Below are 11350 nucleotides of genomic sequence, written 5' to 3' on the forward strand. Positions count from 1 at the left end.
TCGGAGGGTCTAGTCAAAGCTAATCCAACAAGCTTTGTTATCTTTCTTTCTTCATGTTGTAGATTCATCGATGTGTTCGAGGTATCTATCATTGTCGAATAAGATTTTGGCATCAATACTATGAAATGCTAAATAAATCACTTACATATATATATTCTTATAATATCCATATATATATATATATATATATATATATATATATATATATATATATATATATATATATATATATATATATATATATGTGGAGAGAGAGAGAGAGAGAGAGAGATCGATCTTGGATGCTCAACTCGGCTTGTTGCACCACATCACCACCATAGCATGAGTTCTCTTAAGAGGGAATTACACTTATCCCTTCTTTTAGGAGAAGAGGAAAGAAGAAACACAAGTGTCAGAGAATTACAGTGTCTCTATTGTCCCAAGATTTCAGAGACATTAGACAATCACTTTTTTTTTTCCCTGATTGATACTAGCATTGTAAAATCTCAAGATCTCACTGATCTACCCCCCAATTTATTCCACTTATCCCTTCTTTTTCTGCGAATTCTTATCTTGCCAGAGATATTCAATAAAAATCACAATCAAAATCTGTCATGTGCCCAATATCATGATAATTTAATTGAAGATTTATTACAACCCAAAATTTTACCCAAAAAAATTAGTCGAAAAATATTTTTTGGATTCCTTAGTCCTCTATAAATACTCGATGTGAGACTAAATACACACCTGTACGGGTCCTCACATACTCTCTCATTAAAATCTGGACATATTCGTCAGGATAATGGTTCAAATCCATTCAAATCTAACAACAACCATCACGATTGACACGGATCCTCACAAGATTGAAGATGATGATAAGCTTTAAATTTGCAAAGAGGAAAACCCTCCAAGCAAACCACCATCCCTGTATCATAATTTCCAACATGTTTGTTCATCAATGTTGCTAGAGAGGGGAAATCAGGTGGCCAACAAGAGAAGGGCTTTTGTTGAACATATTCTATAGGTTTGGGAGGGGTAGTTCTATATACACCCCCCCTATTGCTCAGGACACCCCCCAAAAACCAAAAAAAAAATACCCAAACTAACCTTTAGTGTAATTACCATATTGCCCTTGAAATTTTCTCATACACCCCCCCTTCCTCCTCCTCCGTTTCGTTTTGAAAAGAAAAAAAAAAACCCCCCTCAAACCCCCCTTAAACCCCTCGATCCATTTACATCGTTTAGGCGATCTTTGAAGGAGATTTAAGCCCCATTCGAAGCATGGACAAGCAACTAGTGATTTGGGACGAAGAATCGGCCGCAAAGGTACGTGTTCCACCTTGTTTCGAAATTTTTTTTTTTCACGGTTCGTGCTCCGTTCGGCACTGGATCGCCGAACAAAAGGCTTCTGTTCGGCTGAACAGTGCCGAACAGAAGCCTTCTGTTCGGCAACCCTCAACCGAACAGATCTGTTCGGTTGAGGGTTGCCGAACAGAAGGCTTCTGTCCGGCACTGTTCAGCCGAACAGAAGCCTTTTGTTCGGCGATCCAGTGCCGAACGGAGCACGAACCGTGAAAAAAAAAAATTTCGGGAGAAGCCGGCGAGGTGGTCGGAGATCGGGAGAATGCCGGCGACGAGAGGGAGAAGGGGGAACGGGGGGGTTTTGGGCGTTGGCGAGGTGTTTTGGAGGGGAAGAGCGGGGTGGGGGGGGTTTGGGGGGTGTAGAGAGCAATTTAGGTGAGGGGGTGGGGAGGGTGGGGGGTAATTTAGGAATTTTTAATTTTTTAGGGGTGTCCTTAGCAAATGGGGGGGTGTAGAGAGTATTTAATTTTTTTTTAATTTTTGGGGGGTGTCCTGAGCAATAGGGGGGGTGTATATAGAACCACCCGTTTGGGAGGGGAGTTAAATTAGCTAAACATGAGATCAACCTAGGAGGAGGTGAATACTGTGCATTTTTGTTTCTTTATGGGTTTTGGGAGAGAGTTGAGTTGGGGCCCATGGAAGAAGGGGTTGGGGGTTTCCTTGGGTTGGCCGGTGGGGAATGTATGCATATATGCAGGCGTGCCGAAAGCGGTGGGAGAATCCTTGTCTTTTACGCAGGATCTCCCGGGCCCAGATACGGCCGCTCAGACGCTTGACGCCCGCCTGAGCCCAGGCCGGCGGATATTTTCACGCCGATTTTCCACCTAGCAAACCGCCCTTTCTCTGCCCGGTATTCACCAGGCTGCCCTTTACAAGTGTAATACTTGGGACAAAAGGAGAGAAGTCAATTTTGTATGCAAAACGGGCTTAATTATCCCTCCTCCACCTCTAGAACGGGATATATTATCATCAAAATTTACCTTGAGAGTGCCAAAGGTAAGTGGCACCCAAGATACAAAGATCGCTCTGGCAAAAAAAGTGGCTGAATGGGAGTTTTAGTTTTTTCTAACCGTCCCGAGTAAAATTTCCACAATTGTGCTAGTAAACTCTGCGACATGAAGTAAAGCTCTGTCCGCGCTTTTCTATATTCAAAAATTCGGATATTCCTTTCCAACCATATGTGATAGGCTATATACGCATTTCTGATGGCCCACTCCTTTCTGAGGGGTCTTTGCACGGCCACCTCCAAGTGGCCTAAGAAGTAAGAAGTCCTCCACCGAGTTAGCGGCCAGCACAATACCGGGCGAAGCTCCCAGGGCCATGTTTCACATATATGTTTTGAAGCAATAAACATTCACATATATATTGGGGACAAGAAAAAAAAGGTTCAAGAAAAAAAAAAAAAGCTTTCCGGTAATTGTTTTATTGATGTGATCATTCAATTCTAGTTTATTATTTTTTATTTATATATGTATTTTGATAAATAATTTCTAATTTTAAGAGGTGCACTTTTTTTGTCTTTTTCTTGCAGGATGAACTGAAATAAGTGAAATTGATTTATTTAGCATAAAAATTCATAGTCATAACCCATAACAAAAAGGATAAAAATTAGAAAATTAGAAGAAAAACCATGCAATGCTCTTGTCCTCGTGTGAACTCCATGGCATTCCAGGGTCCACTATGGAGTTGCTTTTGTGAGTGGAGATTCTCCCAAGAGTTCATATATAGATAGAGAGGTTCAGATGGACAGAGTGAAAGCCCATAACTCTTTTTACATTTTTTTATTCTTTTATATAAATTTTTCTACTACAAATTTCAAGAATTTCACAAATGGTAACGAAAATAAAGTGTTACAAAATATTTTTATTTTATAATTCTAAGTTTGAAAATAAAAGATACAATATAAAAAGTTCCCAAATGTGCCTTTTAAGAATTAGGATTTTATCTTACTTTCTTTCTCTTTTTTTTGATACAAAAAGATATGGGACTTCCTAACTAAATAAGCAGCGCATGTTCTTGTGCAACCATGTATGATAATAAAAGTTGTATGCTAAATAATCACATGCATTAGATGTGCTATGATGTAATATTAATTAACTAAACACAAAGAATAGAAAAGTGTGACTTATGACCTTGTACCCCAGTTTTTCATAGCAAGTTGATGGGTCTATAAGTTATCCAACATATATAAAGCAACTAAGTTGATAAGTTTTGGAGTCAATTCATCAAGTTGGAGTCTCCTTCAAAAACAATGTTGCTAGTCTTACTTACTATTTCTAACCCCTTTTTACTCTAATCTGTCCATTGAATGGATGAAGTTGTTTAACTCACTAAGAAACGACCAACAGAGATTAGGAATTACTAAAATTTTAAGTATATCTATAAAGACCTATGGATTGTCCATCACAAAGGTTCATATATGTACAATGAGAGGTTAATTAATTATTTTTTTATAATTACATATTTTAGTTTTAAAGTTGATTTCTTGGTCTAGATTATATGTAGATATATTTCATTAAATAAAGCCATAGGATTATATTATACAAGATGTAGTCTATATGCTTAAATATAATTAAGCTAATTAGGGCCAGTCAAGTCCACAATTCAAATAAACAATTCCCACCAGATACCACTAAGCTAATGAGTGGATCCTAGGATATATTATTATACAGGCACAGTGAATTAGTGGAAGCGTTGGACCTGGGGTTAGGAGGCAACGCATGATAGAGCTCTTTTCTAGGGTTTAACATCTTTTTAAATCTAAAGCTCGGTCAATTTTTCTTCCATTAGTTGATCTTATTAATGAACTGATAGGGGTCTAAGTAACACACATCCTCAGTGAACTTTCTAACCACACACATAATGTGTTTTTATTATTTATTAGCCGATCAAACTAGGCAACGGTTTACACTAATAATGTTGGAATTTACCTTGACATAGTAATCAATCAAAACTAAAATGGAACAGTTAACGAAGACTCGAATCTATCAGAATAGATTAATGTAGATTAATGTCTTGTCACTGATTTATCGTTCTAGGTCAATGGATGCGAACCTCCAAATCATCACGCACCGAGTCAATTGAGGCAATGCTATGAAAAATATTTCAAATATGGCAGCTAGCTAAAAAATTTGACGGTTCTAGCTTGGCATCAGCATGATGGTGAAGTGATCGGTCATGAAGTCCTTGTGTTTGGATCAAAGTCTACTTAGATAGTTATATTCATGCATATGATACTTTTGTTAGTTCTAACTACCCAAAGGTAAAAGGAGGAGAAAAAGTTTGATGTCCAAGTGTAGATCTCAACTCCAATGAAACATTACTCCCTTGGCCATCAAGTTAAAGACAAATTAGCAAGGACTGTATACTAGCAACGGGCAGCAGATTCCAACCAGTGGTGCACTATAAGAACCCTAAACCGTAATACCAAGAGGCCTTAAAGCCACTTTTGTGGCCTGATGCACACCCACACCAACCATCACTTTTCAATATATATATATATATATAATTTTCTTGTGACTGCAAGGTGCTGGCCACATTCTCCCTTCGCCCCCAAGCTTGTCATTAGCTTTATTCAGAAAAGAGAAGGAATGTGTGAAAAGGCTGTTGCGGGAGGGGAGCAAGAGCACTGGACTCAGTACTGGTTCTCCTAAGGTTGACATGCACACAATATTTAGCTTTTATCATCAAGCTAGAAAGCATCCCAAGCACAAGAAAAGACCCAACCAAACTCTTCTTAGCCATGGGCTCTACTTAGCTACTACCACAACACAACAACAACAACAACAACACAACAACAACAACAATTAATGGGTCATGATGGGTTTTGTGTGAGTCAATGGCCACAGAGGCTCACATAAGGTGTCTTCCTGTCTCCTTGGTGGCATGATGAGGACTCATGCATGCCACTTTTGCCATGGCTCTCCAGCCATATGTCTCCCTCTCCTTCCTTTCACAAAAAGTAGAGGAGGATGCAGTACATGGGGAGGGTGATGGGATAAGGGGGCCTGCCTTAGTAGTGCAACCGAGGCATGCCCTACGAGATCCATTGCGTGATCCTGCAAATTAACAAATGTGGAGGTCCCTTTCATAGCTTCCCCACCCTTAACAAAGGGTGGGGAAGGGAAGGGAATGGAAGAGAAGGCCATGGGGTCCACGGCCACCATTAGGTGGTGGAGGTGGGACACCATGGCCTGGGGGCGCGGCGCGCGTGTTCTTCGGTGTGCGTGCTGCCTTTGCGTGCCTCCCACACCTCAAAGCTCTTTTGCTCGATCCATCGCTCTAAGCCATAGTTTTTACTGAAGGATTCTTCCAAGGAACATGCATGGGCGCCTATTGGATGTGGGGTTTTAGAATTTAATGAGGCACTACCTGTACGTGGCTGGTGGTTCGAATGGGAGATTACTTGTGGGGATAAATCAAGCAATCTTGCATGGAACCATGATTAAGGTTTCAGATAGAGTGTATTGCTTGCATGGATCCATGATGAGGTATCCAAGAGGAGAATTCTGATAAATAAAATTTGCTGTCTGTTGGCTGTGGGGTTTGAGGGACTAGTTGTAGAAATGCTTCTTAGTAAGTGATATAACATCAAGGAATATTTCATGGATTAGGTGGTTCGAGGTTACATTAGTGAAGTAATTTGCATGGAACCATGATTAAGGATCCAAAAAAGAGTTTGCTGCATGCATGGATCCATGATTAGAGAACCAAGGGGAGTGCTTCTGATGATGAACTAAGATTTGTTAGATTGTTAATCCGCACGCTTCTTTCATAATACAAGGCTCTCTCTCTCTCTCTCTCTCTCTCTCATGAATTGAGGTGTAGACATTCAATAATCAAATAAAGGATTTGTTTGTAGATATACCTTGATGCAAGGAAAAGTTTTAAGATTGAAAGATTGGGAGTATTAACTACAAATTAATAAAGGTCGTGTATTCATTCACTATACCTTGGGTATCAAGGGAAGAGGATATGGGGAGGGGAGTAGGTACCTCGGCATGCTCATCTGTGTCCCACCTTCGAAGAGGGCACTCCTATAATCATAAGGGGGTTGCTATAGATCTATACCTTGGCCCATTGTTTCTCATTCATGCTTCTCTTTCTATTTAGATAGTCTTCACCATTTGTCTGTGGACAAATTAATGTGTCTACAATGATAACCATGCATGATGGTCCACAAATAGGATATGAAGCCATTAAGAAAGCTACCTATGTCTGTCCTCTTGCCAATTTCTTCTCAAATTCCTTTGGCTTGATGGTTGTATGTCTACTAAACAGCTAAAAAGCCTTGAGAGGGGAATTCACTGATTGAGATACAAACTAGAGTTTGTTGTGAACCTTATTTTTTGCATGTAATTTAAGTGATTAGGAGAATGAGCAATGACAACTCCTCTGCTTTTGCTAAGGCATGATAGGTGCAACATTTGGTGAAACATGATGAGCCTTTCTTCTCCATTGCCTAGTGCAGCAATACTACTTGGAATTTTTTGAAAGTGACATTGATGAATATATAATTTGGGATGCTCTTTTGTGGCTTGGAAGGGTTTTGACCCTGGTCAACTGAAACGGAAAGGCTCGTTGGTCAACATACCATCAATGTTGTGTCCAAAATGTGGTCTCATTGCAGTTGTCCACATCATCCGTGGTCAGATTATGGTTATACAGACATGAGACCAAACCTCAAAGGGCAAGACATGTAAAATTAACTTAGCAGCATAAGGATTAGAAAAAAAAAAACAGGGGGGAGATTTCTTCAAGCAAAATTCAGTAACAGGAAAAAGAAAAAAGTTAAAGCTAGATATTACTAAATGGTTCTCAAATATTATACTTAATCTTTATAATTTTTTATTTTTCTTGTAGCACCCTGTAAAATCGAAGTAGAAGTACATACTACATTTCTGGCAATTTATATACATAACTGATAAGGTGACTATTTGCAAAATTCCTTTTATCTTATGGAAATCTCATTTTCTCGAACCAGGGTGCATTACACTAAATCCAAGGAACAATAAGCCATTCATCTCAAGCTAATTAGTACCATTGTAAAATATGGCTCTATCTTTAAATTTGAGATATTGCTTAAGAAATGCCCCAAAAGTGGATGTCCATTGAATAAGCCATTCTGGACCAACTTGTGTTTAGCTTTGTATTTGGCTGAGCAAGGACTTGCATAATTTGTGAATGAGGCAACTTTAGTAATTGTCTAACTTAGTTGTGGTTCACTAGATCGAACTCAAACTATGTATCTACACTTTTTCAAAAAAAAAACATAAATATTCACTTGTGCACATCTACATGCATGTGCAATTGATATATTGTTCATTTTTTTTTTTAAAGGAGAAAAATAAGACAGGGAAAGACATAAAAGCGAGGTTAGTATGAGTAAGTTATAGTGTTTATGAAGGTGTGTGAGGTAGGGAGATAGAGTGAGCCGATAGATCTTGTTGCATGGAAGGAAAGAAGACAATAATTTTTCATATGTTGGAAGAGATATACCCTCTCTATATTTCCACATTGATATTTGATTTTAGTTATCATATAACAAAATTTACATACGAATTAATTATTTTTCATCTATGAGCAAATCTAATATCCCTGATCGCAATCATGCCTTATAATATACAATAGATGTATGTCTAAAGACCTTAGGCTCTCATGCACCCCTAAAATTAGTTCTTCATAAGTTCTTTGTGTTTGAACTTTATTATATATAACTAAAATAGAGACTCCGCTCTTTGTCGTGCTCTCCACTCACTACGTGAATGCCCATAATAATAATTATTTATACATAGAGCTCATTCATCATTAAAGTTAGCTGCTTGATATGCAATAGCAATTTAACTAATGAAGCTTTTTATCTATTATAAATCATCATATATTAATGCCATATTTCAAGAACAGTTGAGAATGCAAGTTAATAAAGTTTAAGCTCGAGTTTGGCTAATGCAAGTACTGAGCACCTCTCTAGGTGTTGCTTTTGTCTTCCCATGTTAATAAGCAAATCAATCTTCATCTATAGCATCAATGCGAGGCATTACATGCTAACTCTCATATTTCTAATCATTAAGGAAAGAAAATTCTTAACATTGTCGCACAGTCGTACAAATAAATCTGGATTATTTTCCAATCCATGCTTTTCGACCTCCTTGAAAACATACTTATGACACAAGAGTGATGTTATATGGGCCAAATCATACACTTCATGTAATGTGACTGCCGCCAGCTCAAGTATTTTTGTCACATCGATGTGGGTCCTGTCGCCCAAGTATGTTGTCACATCTGAGTTAGGTTGTGCTCTCCTTTACAAACAAAATCCACGTCTCCTAATCCCAGCATTGCTCTACCTAATTTTTACCAACAATCCCACCGGAATTATTTCCTTTCTACCATGCTGATCTTATGCCTTGCATCATTACCAGTATTCATCGTTTATTGCAGCAAGTATGGCATCATTGCTGTCCCTAAATTTCATATAAGTTAGCTCATATTTTTCACATATCACATCCCAGATTTTGCTTGAATTACATGTAGCACCACTCCTATCTCTATTTACAAGCAGCAAGAAGGAGTTCGACACCATTAGCCACATCCTCATCGTCCAATGTCGCCCTACCTTACTCCAGGTCGTGGACCACAAAAGCCGATTTGTCTCTATCTCTAGAAGTGATTGGTTGGACTAAGTCCACTGCTGAGCTACCGAATCAATTCAACCGTGAAGTAATATGCACAAAGATAGATAAAATAAAAAAGATAAGATACGCCTGTATTTGTGTATGTTGCTTTATGGTTCAACTGGTCCCCTAGTCCAATGAAAAAATTTCGCCTCTACCTCGCCTAATGGTGGCCATGGAAAATTTGGCAGCACCCCTCTTGTTATTGTAAAGGATCGATGCCCCTTTCGACACAAATATTAACTGTTTGACAAAAATGACCACTGTCACACCGATATTGCACTGTTTTGCTTACCTTTTTTTTTTTCATACATCACGGAGTACAAACGGATAGCATGGGGAGTTTTCAACTATATCAGTAGATAACGCTATAGTACATGAAATGTAGGAACTCATAAATAGAGGAAAACCCAACTTCCTTGATGCTTTGAGGTTAAAGAGGTGTCAGTTGAGTTGGACAAGTAGAGAGCATGGTATGGCAGAGTTTGGACTTTATGGTGGACTTATAGAATGGTTCTGTGGAGCTCCTCAAGGAGAGCTTCCATCGGCACGGGTCGAAGGGGAAGAGGCCTAATGAGAGGACCGCTAAGAGGTGGCGTGCTAATAAGAGGGAAAGAAGAGAGAACAAAAGAAGAAAGGAAGAGAAAAATAGTATCACAACCTAGGACCTCATCCAAAAAGGTTAGCCTGAAGGTATTATTTGAGTTTGTTGATCATATATAAACATTCAAGATCTATCCAACAAATAACTAATATAGAATTAAACACATGCTTGCACAAGTCCTCACATACTCTCCCCGTTTACTCCTCGTTTAAGCCCTAATGTCCTCGCCAAGGCTAAGAGTTCAAATCTATCCAAATCTAATCATAAGCACCATGATCGGCTCATGGTCGGCCTCAATAAATCCATGTTGCAGCAGTATCCCCTAGTCCACATAGGCTATAAGCCAGGTACGCTCTAATACTATTTATAACAACCTATGATCTAACTCAAAATGGTTAGCGAAAGGTATTTTTTAGATTTCTTAATTCTGTATAAGTACTTAAGATCTATTCAGCGAATAACTGATGTGGGACTAAACACACGCCCGCACGGATCCTCGCATACTCCCACCATTTAAGCCCTAACGTCCTCGTCAAGCCAAGAGTTCAAATTTATTCAAATCTAATCACAAGCACCACGATCGACTCATGGTGAGCCTCAATGTATCCGTGCTATAGTGTGCCCTAGTCTAGATAGGTTATGGGCCGGGTCCGCTTTGATACCATTTGTATCAACCCAAGACTCACCCAAAATAGCAAGCTAGAAAGTATTATTTGAATTTCTTGATCCTGTATAAATACCCAAGATCTACCCAACGAATAACCGATGTGGGGCTAAACACACGCCTGCATGAGTCCTTACATACTCCCTTCATTTAAGCCATGACGTTCTCGTCAAACTAAGGGTTCAAATCCATTCAAATCTAATCACAAGCACCATAATCAACTCGTGGTCAGCCCCAATGGATCCATGCTGCAACGCCTCCTAGTCCACATAGGTTATAGGCCGAGTCCGCTTTGATACCATTTGTAACAACCGAGGACTTCACTCCAAAAGGCTAGCCGGATGGTATTATTTAGGTTCCATAATTCTATATAAGAATCCAAGATCTATCCAGCTAATAGCCGATGTGGGACTAAACACACACCCGCATGAGTTCTCACATACTCCCTCCATTTAAGCCCTAATGTCTTCGTCAGGGCTAAGAATTTAAATCCATTCAAATCTAATCACAAGCACCATGATCAACTTGAATGGGCCAGGTCCGCTCTAATACTATTTATAATAACCTAGGACCTCACCCAAAATAGCTAGCTAGAAGATATTTTTTTTAGATTTTTTGATCCTGTATAAGTACCCAAGAATTGCCCAACAAATAACTGATGTAGGATTAAACACACGCCCGCACGGGTCCTTACAAATATAGACAGCTATGGATACGAAGTCGGGAAGTTTTTGAAGAACAGGAGCCCAAGGTAGGTGAATCCTTCTGTCGCAAGAAAGAGACACCCCGAAACCGAAGAAAAGAGGGGCCCACACCTAATAATGAGAACAAGGGTATTTTGGTCACAACATTAACAATCTTCACTAATGCCTACCGTAACGATCTTTTCAGGACATGTTTGATTCACTAGAAAAAATGAGAAAAAAATATTATCAACAAAATATAAAAAAAATGAAGTTTTTAAAATAGAGAGTCGAGGAAGTAGCATTTCTATAGGAATAAACTTTTCATGTTTCATTAAAAAAAATCATAGGAATTGGTATTTTTTTCTAAAACTACTTTTAAGCC

This window comes from Phoenix dactylifera, chromosome 9 (assembly GCF_051530095.1).
Source record: "Phoenix dactylifera cultivar Ajwa chromosome 9, Ajwa_hap1_PhDact_Kaust_v1.1, whole genome shotgun sequence".
Lineage (NCBI taxonomy): Eukaryota > Viridiplantae > Streptophyta > Magnoliopsida > Arecales > Arecaceae > Phoenix > Phoenix dactylifera.